Consider the following 11282-nt stretch of genomic DNA (forward strand, 5'->3'; position numbering starts at 1 on the left):
GCGCCCGGCTTGAACACTGCAGTCCCGCTGCACTCACCACCTTCAAGCAGGGCATTTCAGGGCAGCTCGGGCTAAGAAAACGGTCTGTTACATTGAGCAGCATGTCACTTAGACAACCCCCTCCCCAGACCCCCACCTTGCACTGGGGTATGCCCTCTGGAACCCACAAAAATATTCCATATTATCGTGGCCTGTGAGTTACTAAAGTGAGGGCATGATTGTGGACAGAGGAGCCTGGAGGGTTACAGTCCATGGGGTCACAAAGAGTCGGACACGACTGAGTGACTAACACACACAAACTGTAGCCCACCAGGCTCCTCTGTCCATACAATTTTCCAGGCAAGAATTACCAGAGCGGGTTGCCATTTCCTCCTCCAGGGGATCTTCCCAACCCAGGGATCGAACCAGCATCTCTTGTGTCTCCTTCACTGGCAGGCAGATTCTTTACCACTGAACCAACTGGGAAACCCAGCACATGTTAGGCCCTCAGTAAATATTTGTTGATAGAGTCTTAGCCTCTTATATAACTGAAGATGAAACTTATGGTTCCCTAGTCTCTTTTATGCTTCAGGGTGTTGGTAACACTTCCCTAACCCTAACCCTGTAGACATTCATTCATTCAGTGGATATTTATTGTATGGGCCAGACACTGTTTTAGGGCCAGAGATATATCAGGGCAGACAAGAATGCCTTGCCCTTTTGGAACCCACCTTCTATAGAAGGACACCCCAAAGTCATTCAGTGAGTCTCAGAATAGCTGAGAGGAATATTAGTTTTCCTGGATCCCAGGATGTCAACAGCCAGGGTGTCTCTGCCAGGGATTCCATGCTGCTACTCCTCCAGGGTCTTTCTTCCCCTCTTCATCTCCTGAGCCCCACCATGCACCAGATCCTTGCCAACTCCTGCCCATCTCTCATGTCTTCACTTGGATCTGACATACCATGTATTTTGCTAATTTGTGTTATCTATTGTCTGCCTCCACCCCTCCTCTCCACCCTACTAGAATGTAAGCTCCAAGAGGACAGGGATTTTCACCTTAATTATTCACTACCATGTTCCCAGCGCCTGCAACACTGCCTGGCACATGGTAGCTGATTAATGAACACTCGTGAAGGAATGAATTTTTTTTTTTTTAACCACACCATGCAGCTTGAGGTATCTTAATTCCTCAACCAGGGATGGAACCCAGATCCTTGGCAGTGAAGCACAGAGTCCTGACCACTGGGCTGCCAGAGAATTCCCAATTTCTTTTGTTTTTTTTTAAATTAATTTATTTGACTGTATCGGGTATTAGTTCCAGCACTCGAGATCTTCTCTGTGTCATGGAGGATGTTCTGTTGTGGTGCATGGACTCTCTAGTTGTAGCGTTTGGGCTTCTCTTCTGGTTCTTTGGAGGGCTCCAGAGTTTGCGGGCTCAGGAGTTGCCTCACGCGGGCTTAGTTGCCCCACAGCATGTGGGTTCTTAAGTCCCCAATCAGGGTTCGAACCTGTGTCCCCTGCATGGCAGGGTGGATTTTTAACCACTCAACCACCATGGAAGTCTGCCCAATTTCTTTTTAATTGACATTTACTTAGCATTTACTGTATGCCAGGCACCAATATAAGTACTTAATAAAAGCTTACTCATTTCAGCCTTATGTACATTCTGTGAGATTGGTACTGTATTACTGTCCTCATTTTACAGAGGAGGAGGCTAAGACACAGAGGCAGTAAGTAACTTGCCCAAAGTTACACACTAGCAAATATGAGAGCCAGGATTTGGAACCAGAGAGGAAGCTCCAGACTCTATGCTCTTAACCAGTACACTATGATCCAAGAAAAACACGAGCCAGGAGTGGCTCCCTGTGTCCCACCCACCCCTGGGGGACTTGCTGCCACCCATTAATGCTCTACTTTGGATCATCTGGTGGGGAGGTGGGGGCCAACAGCAAGATGAGTCTCTTCCCTTCCCCCATCATGAGTCTCTCTCCCACATCTGTTGGGTGGGAACAGACTGCTAGGGAGGTTGTTGGTCCTCTTCTCATTCCCTATGTGCTGTCTTCCCAAGAGCCAAGGGCTTTCCTAGTGGCTCAGACAGTAAAGAATCTGCCTGCAATGCAGGAGACCTGGGTTCGATCCCTGGGTTGGGAATATCCCCTGGAGAAGGATATGGCTACCAGTTCAGTGTTCTTGCTGGGAATATTCCATGGACAGAGGAGCCTGGCAGGCTACAGTCCATGGGGTTGCAAAAAGTTGGACATGACTAAAAGACTAAGCACACATACACACCGAGAACCAAAGATATCCATGCATGGGTCACATAGGGCTTCTGTGCACCCTCAAATGTCTCTGAGGCTGGTTTTGTACCGAAACCCCAAGGGCTACAGAGATGAAGCCCCACCACTCTCTCCTCATGATGTGTCTTGAGCCTGACCTTAATCATGCCCTAGAGCACCACCTGGGAACCTCTTGTCTCTCATGGCTTTAATCGACATCCATATTTGGCTCCCAAATCCATATCTCTAGCCCCCAATTTTCTCCGAACCTCTAGACCTCTGAATCCACTTGCCTTCTGGACATCCCCTCCTGGAGTTCCATGAATGTCTTAAACTTACCATGTTCCAAACACCACACATCGTCTCCCCTGAGAATCTCCTAAATTAACTTCTTGTTCCTCCTGTTTCCTTTCCGTGTGGATGACACCAGGTCACCTGTGCCATAACCTTGGCCTGGAACTTCATTCTGAAGATGATGCATCACACAGCTGGTTAGGATAACCCCCAGAGAAATTCTAGAAAAACAAATGGACAAAATTCTTTATAACTCAGAATGAGGAAGGCCTTTCTAACTACAACTCAAAATTTAGAAACTACACTCAATAGTCTATAATTACCTATAAGGAAAGAGAATCTGGAAAAAACAGACATATATATGTATAATTGAATCACTTTGTTGTACAGCTGAAACTAACACAACATTGTAAATCAAACTTCAATTAAAAAACAAAAGTACGTTAGAAAGTGAAAGTCGCTCAATCATGTCTGACTCTTTTTGACCCCATGGACTACACAGTCCATGGAATTCTGCAGGCCAGAATACTGGAGTGGGTAGCCTTTCCCTTCTTCAGGGGATCTTCCCAACCCAGGGGTCGAACCCAGGTCTCCCACATTGCAGGCAGATTCTTTACCAGCTAAGCCACAATGGATATAAAAAATTCAGAAAATGTAAAATAGAAGATTAATATACTTGTCTACATGAAAAAGTTTTACATGGCAAAAAAATGAAAGAACAATCAAAAGACAAATTGGGAAAATAATATTTGCAATTCTTATCATACACAAAGGGCTAATCTCCCTACTATTTAAAGAGCTCCATGTAGTGATAAGAAAGACCAACAGTTCAATAAAAAAACAACAGCCAGAGAACATGACAGATCACAAAAAAAGACAATAAAGACTTAAATATGCAGATGTTCATTTTTGCATGTAAGAGAAGTGAAAATTAAGATAATACTGAGATATATTACATTAGCAACATTTTTTTTTTCTTTTTTGGCTGGAATGCCAAAGTTTGTGGGATCCCAGATCCCTAACCAGGAATGGAACCCATGCCCCCTGCAGAGGAAGCACAGAGTCTTAACCACTGGACCACCAGGGAAGTCTAACAAAATTCATGTTTGGCAACCCAGTCTTTTGGCAAAACTGTGGGGAAACAGGGACTTTCACGTGTTGATGGGGCGTGCAAAATGATACAACCTAGACCATATTTTATGTCAAAATTCTGAGTGCATATACTGTTTGTTTTCTTTAATATTTGTTTATTTGGCTGAGGTGGGTCTTCATTGGGACATGCAAAATCTTTTGTGTCATGTGGGATGTAATTCCCTGACCAAGGATCAAACCTGGGCCCCCTGCATTGGGAGTGCAGAGTGCTGGCCACTGGACCACCAAGGAAGTCCTCGTATACTGTTTCTGAATTCTGAATGCATGTATTGTTTCTCCAGATTCTAAGGACAGCTGGGTGGTTTTTCTGCTGGTCTCATCTTAGATTTTTCAAATAGCAACAATCAACTTGTACTTTGGCTGGAGTTAGGTGGCCCATGATGACCTTTCTCACATTTACATGTCTGGGACCTAAGCTCTGATGGTCCAGTTGACCAACACGGCTGAACCACACACTCTCTCTGTGCGGTATTTCAACCTGGGTTTCTTCAGAGTATAGTGGCCTCAGAGTTCCAAGAGGGTGCGAGTAGAAGCTGCAAGGTCTCTTGAGGCCCTGCTCAGAAGTTGCACACTACTGGCATCATATTTTTAAGTTTTAAGTCCATAAGGGCTGCAAAGGGTGAGGAAATGGAATTTTAAGTCACCAGATCTGCATCTGTGTAAAATGACACATACATACATCAATGCTATTCATTGGGTATTGTTTGCAATACATCAGAAACTTGTCCATTAGTGGGTATGCAGCCATAAAAAAGAATGAAGGCATTCATTATGTATAAATGTGAAAACGTTTCAAAACATGTTTTTAGTTAAAATGTTAGAATGAATGTATCATGCTACTGTTGTATAAGAGAAAAAGTGTATGTGTGAGTGTGTGTGTGTGTGAGTGTGTGTGTGTGCCTGTAGGTATTTTTCCTGTAACCTCGTAAAGAAATCTTAGAATGTTGCATAAACCAAAAAAGGTGGCTCCTTTTTTGTTGTACAATTGTTAGAGTAAGAATTTTTACAGTAAAATTTTAATATAATTTAGATTTTTGAACCATGTGAAAGTATCATTTATTTTAAACAATTATATCAAAGAAAGACTGGTAAAGGGATACCTGTGAGTAATTTTAAGCAAGCTTGGGCTGCTCTAACAAAGTACCATGTACTCTGTGGCTTAAACAATAGATATTTCTCACAGCTGTGGAGGCTGGAAAATCCACGGTGAAGGTGCCAATAGATTCAGTCCTTGGTAAGGGCTCTCTTCCTGGCTTGTACTCACCGTGTCTTCACATGGCAGAAACAGAAAGTTCTGCTGTCTCTTCCTTTGCTTATAAGGTCACTAATCCTATCAGAGGCTCCACTCTCATGACCTGATCTAAATCTGCTTACCTCCCAAAGGCCTCACCTCCTGCTACCATTACATTAGGAACTGGGGCTTCAACATATGAATTTGGGGAGTGGGGGGACACAGACATCCAGCCCACAATAGAATACCATGATCAAACTTTCATTTTATGGAGATATCCTCTGGTGGCAAGGTGTAAGGCCAGTACACCCTACACAAGGTACCCCACAAAAGGGCTAGCAGCATGCAGATACCATGTAGTCCATATTTGAATATTTGTTACAACAATTATCTGACAGAAGGAGGCAGAGTGTTGTGAGAAAGGGACACCTTTATCTAACTGCACGAGGGTGCAGTAAGTGTTGACTTTTGCCCTCCCTGCGTGAAGGTTGATTGGGAGATCAGTTATGAGTCAGGCCCAAAATAGTGAGGCCTACACTGAAGCCTGGAGATAGGGATGGAACATGTACTAAAGAGAGAGAATCCAGAGGGACTTCCCTGGTGGTCCAGTGGCCAAGACTCCAGGTTCCCAATGCAGCGGAGCTGGGTTTGATTCCTGGTCAGGGAACTAGGTCTCACACGCTGCAACTAGGATCCCAGTGCAGCCAAATACATAAATAAAAATAAACATTTAAAAAAGAGAGAGACAGAATCCATCAGACTTGAAGGGAAGGTGAGATAGGAGGAGGGTCCTACATCACTCCTGAGTCTCTGGCTCTGGCTGAATGTGGAGGCAAGTTGGAGGGAATAAGAGAAATACCTTAAAATAAACTGCCATTATAAATCATAGCAACAAACTGTTAGGAAATGTAAAAACAACATTTGCAGAAATATATCATGCCTAAAAATAATCTTTTAAAAATATGTTAATGGCCTTGGAACTTCCCTGACAGTCCAGTGGTTTAAAAATTTGCCCTTAATAGAGGATGTGGGTTCGATCCCTGGTCTTGGAGCTCAGAGCCCACATGCCTCGAAGCAAAAACCAAAACATGAAATACATGCAATATTGTAACGAATTCAATAAAGACTTTAAAAATGGTCCACATCAAAAAAATCCTTTAAAAAATAATATATTAAGGGCCTTTATGAGAGAAAATTTTTTAACTTTATTTGAAAGACTTTAAAGATGTCCGAAACTAGTGGCTAGATATACCATGTACCAGGATAGGAGGAGACTCAATATTGTAATGCCCAAAATACATCTACAAAGTCAGTACCATGCTCTAGTCTCTACGGCATGACGTTGACTCTGGTTTTGATGGAGAAAAGGGCTAGAAAGAGCCCCCTGGGAGGCATTTACCAGTTGATGAGAAGAATGTTTCAACACTCCACAATTTCTGCCTGGATTGAATCCCTGCTCTTGTCTTGAGTAAGTTACTTAAACTTTTTGCTTCAGTTTCCTTATCTGTAGAAACAATATTAACAGTAACTCCAGATGGTTATCATGAAGATTAAATGAATTAACACAAATGAAACACTTAAACAGGGACTTTCCTGGTGGTACAGCGGGTAACATTCCACACTTCCAATACAGGGAGCGTGAGTATGGTCCTCGGTCAGGGAGGCACAGTGCAGCCAAAAGATTTAAAAACAAAACCACTTAATCTTAGCTTGACACACGATAAGGACTATGTAAGTGATCAACATTATATTCACTTTCAGATTCAGGATGATTTGAACAGGTAGTGTAAACAGCATGTAGAGGGATGTGGACCAAATTCCAGAGGCGTAATGAACATAAGGGCTTCCCCGGTGGCTCAGCAGTAAATAATCCATCTGCAATGCAGGAGGTGCAGGAGATGCAGTTTTGATCCCTGGGTCGGGAAGTTCTCCCAGAGTGCAGCATGGCAACCCACTCCAGTATTCTTGCCTGGAGAATCCTATGGACAGAGGAGCCTGGTGGGCTACAGTCCATAGGGTTGCAAAGAGTCAGACACAACTGAAGCGACAGCACACAGGCAATGAGTATAACCTGAGTGCTGGATCTGAAGGGGTGGAGGAACAGGGAAGGCCACACACCAGAATAACAGTGCTATTCCACATCTGCTTGAGTTGAGATCTTTCAAATTTACAAATGGCTTCCATGCTCATTTTCTCAGTAAATCCTCATGTTGCGCCTAAAGGGTGAGGATTGGAGCCCATTTTACAGATCTGGAAAATAGGGCTTGGAGAAATTAAGTAACCGGCTCCATGTGGACAGGTCGATGTTTGTTTTGCTCTCCTCTGTGTCTTTAGCCACAGAGCATAGTCCTGGCACAAACAGCAGTGAAAGTGAAAGTCGCTCAGTCATATCCAACTCTTTTCGACCCCATGGACAATACAGGCCAGAATATTGGAGTGGGTAGCTGTTCCCTTCTCCAGGGGATCTTCCCAACTCAGGGACTGAACCCAGGTCTCCCACATTGCAGGTGGATTCTTTACCAGCTGTGCCACAGGGAAGCCCAAGAATACTGGAGTGGGTAGCCTATCTCTTCTCCAGTGGATCTTCCCGATCCAGGAATCGAAATGGGGTCTCCTGCATTGCAGGTGGATTCTTTACCAACTGAGCTATCAGGAAAGCTCTTGGCACAAACAGCAGGGTCTCAATAAATACTGGTTCATGTATGAATAGGTCAAATGGGTATTTCTTCTTCTGTTTCTGAGCAAGCAGGTGCGTTATGTCCTATCCCAGGTACCATGGGGAGGCACAGATTAATCAGATGGAGTCCTTCAATATGAGGTACCCAGAGCCCAATAGGCTGATAAGTCTCTGAGTCTCCCTTGAAGGACAGGTGCTCTGGGAAGTAACTCAGGCCCATGGCAAAAATAAACCTTTGTTGTATTATGTCATTCAGATTTGGGAGATGTTTGTTGTGTAGCATAATCTAGCCTTAACATTGCTTATCTGATATACCATAGTTCCCAAACTTGACTGAAAATAAGAATTGCCAAAGGTCCGTGCTAAAAACCCAGATCTACTGACTCAGAATTTCTGAGGAAGAGACCTGGTCATCTGTGTATGTAACAAGCTGCTCTCCAGCTTCAGGAGTGTCAAGAAAGACTCCTGCAGCTACACTTGGAAGGAAGAGTAGGAATTAGAACTGGGGATGGGAAAGGGAAGGGTATTCCAAGAGTCGGGAATAACATGAAGAAAGGCATAGAGGTGGGGAGACATGGGGAGTAGCTTGGGACTGGAATCAGATACATGGGGGATGCTAAAGTGGAAAGTAAGGTGAGGAAGTCTGGATTTTATCTCATCAGCAATGGGGAACAGGTGAGGTTTTCAGAGCAGGGGGTGACCTGGTGACACTGATGCTCTAGAAAGGCCACTTACGCAGAGAGGCTGGTGTGTGGTCCAGGCAACCCACCTCACAGGGGAATTGAGTAGACTTAAGTGATCATGGATATGTTGAGGTCACAATCACTGACCCATGACAGAGACTATCATTGTCATCACATTGTGTGTGCCTGTGTCCATCCATAGAACCACGGCCAGGTCTGAGTTGTGCATCTTTCATGCATTCACTCATTTAATCAATATTTAGTTTCTTTTTAAAATTTTTGACTGTGCCACACAGCATGTGAGATCTTAGTTCTCTGACCAGGAATCAAACCTGCATTGTACACCCGCTGCATTGTAAGTGCAGAGTCTTAACCACTGGACTACCAACAAAGTCCCTGGTGGGTTTTTTTCTTCATTTAATGAATATTTATTGAGCACCTACTGTGTGCCAGGTACCATAGTGTAATTAGAGAACCAGCAATGGACAAAACAAGCAAAAATCCCTGTCTTGAAGACCTAAATAGGTATTTTTCCAACAAGGATACATAAATAGCCAACAGATACATGAAAACATGCTTAATGCTGCTAATCATCAGGGAAAATGTAAAACAAAACCACCATGAGAAATCATCTCACACCACTCAGAATGGTATCATAAAAAAAAACACACACAAATGACAGCTGTTGGTGAGGACGTGGAGAAAAGGGGATCCTCTTACACCACTGATAGGAATGTAAATTGTTTCAGCCACTAAGGAAAACATTATGGAGGTTTCTCAAAAAACGAAAAATAGAACTACCTTCAGTTCAGTTCAGTTCAGTCGATCAGTCATGTCCGACTCTTTGCAACCCCATGAATCGCAGCACGCCAGGCCTCCCTGTCCATCACCAACTCCTGGAGTTCACTCACACCATGTCCATCGAGTCAGTGATGCCATCCAGCCATCTCATCCTCTGTCATCCCCTTCTCCTCCTGCCCCCAATCCTTCCCAGCATCAGAGTCTTTTCCAATGAGTCAACTCTTCGCATGAGGTGGCCAAAGTACTGGAGTTTCAGCTTTAGCATCATGCCTTCCAAAGAAATCCCAGGGCTGATCTCTTTCAGAATGGACTGGTTGGATCTCCTTGCAGTCCAGGGGATTCTCAAGAGTCTTCTTCAACACCACAGTTCAAAAGCATCAATTCTTTGGCGCTCAGCCTTCTTCACAGTCCAACTCTCACATCCATACATGACCACTGGAAAAACCATAGCCTTGACTACACGGACCTTTGTTGGCAAAGTAATGTCTCTGCTTTTGAATATGCTATCTAGGTTGGTCATAACTTTCCTTCCAAGGAGTAAGCGTCTTTTAATTTCATGGCTGCAGTCACAATCTGCAGTCATTTTGGAGCCCCCCAAAATAAAGTCTGACACTATTTCCACTGTTTCCCCATCTATTTCCCATGAAGTGATGGGACCAGATCCCATGATCTTTGTTTTCTGAATGTTGAGCTTTAAGCCAACTTTTTCACTCTCCACTTTCACTTTCATCAAGAGGCTTTTGAGTTCCTCTTCACTTTCTGCCATAAGGGTGGTGTCATCTGCATATCTGAGGTTATTGATATTTTTCCCAGCAATCTTGATTCCAGCTCGTGCTTCTTCCAGCCCAGAGTTTCTCATGATGTACTTTGCATATAAGTTAAATAAGATGACCCAGCAATTCCACTCCCTGGTATATAGCCAAAAAAAAAAAGAAAAACTAATTCAAAAAGATATATGCTCCCCAATGTTAATAGCAGCATTTTTACAGTTATAGTTATATCACAGTTACAGTTATATAGAAGCAACCTTAGTGCACTTCAACAAATGAACAAATAAAGGTGTGGTGTACACACACACACACAATGGAATACTACTCAGCCATAAAAAAGAAAAAAATTGTCATCTGCAACAATATGGATGGACTTGGAGGGTATTAGGCAGTAAAATAAGTCAGACAAAGAAAGACAAATACTGTAAGATATCACTTATATGTAGAACCTAGAAAATACCACAAACTAGTGAATATAACAAAAAAGAAACAGAGAACAAACTAGTGGTTAACAGTGGGGAGAGGGTAAGAGAGAAGCAATATAGGGGCAGAGGATTAAAAGATACAAACGCTTATGCATAAAATGACTAAGCTGTGAGCATATATTATATACCATAGGGAATATAGCCAATGTTTTATAATAATAAAGGAATATAACCTTTAAAAATTGTGAAACACTATAGTGTACACCTCGGAGAAGGCAATGGCACCCCACTCCAGTACTCTTGCCTGGAAAATCCATGGACAGAGGAGCCTGGTAGGCTGCAGTCCATGGGGTCGCAAAGAGTCGGACACGACTGAGCGACTTCCCTTTCACTTTTCACTTTCATGCATTGGAGAAGGAAATGGCAACCCACTCCAGTGTTCTTGCCTGGAGAATCCCAGGGACGGGGGAGCCTGGTGGGCTGCCGTCTCTGGGGTTGCACAGAGTTGGACACGACTGAAGCGACTTAGCAGCAGCAGCATAGTGTACACCTATGTTATACTGTATATCAATTATATTTCAATTTTTTAAAATCCTTGCCCATGGAACTTATTCCCATTGTCTTTATGCTGGGATAACGGTATGAGGGAACATGCTATTCATTCTTCTCTCCATTCAGATTTTTAGTGAACCTGTATCTTGTGCCTCACCTCGTGTTGACTGCTGCGGAGAAGCAGAGATGAGTCAGGCCCAGGTTAGTCTAAGGTGGAAGCAGACTTGGCCCACACCTCGTGAGGCTGTATGCCTGGATGGCTGGGAGAGGCTGGAACTAGACCTTGAAGGATGAGAAGTCTGACTGTCAATGAAGGGACAAAACAGCATACCTGGCCAGGGAAGCCACACAGCCAAAGACTCCAAGGTGTCTGGGGTCCTTGGTGTCATTAAGGCCAGGGGTCCATGCAGCAGGGAAAGAAGAAGTAAGAGAGATGAGATTG

Source organism: Bos grunniens, chromosome 25, assembly GCF_055505025.1.
Source record: "Bos grunniens cultivar Pamir isolate PY7600 chromosome 25, Bosgru_T2T1.0, whole genome shotgun sequence".
Lineage (NCBI taxonomy): Eukaryota > Metazoa > Chordata > Mammalia > Artiodactyla > Bovidae > Bos > Bos grunniens.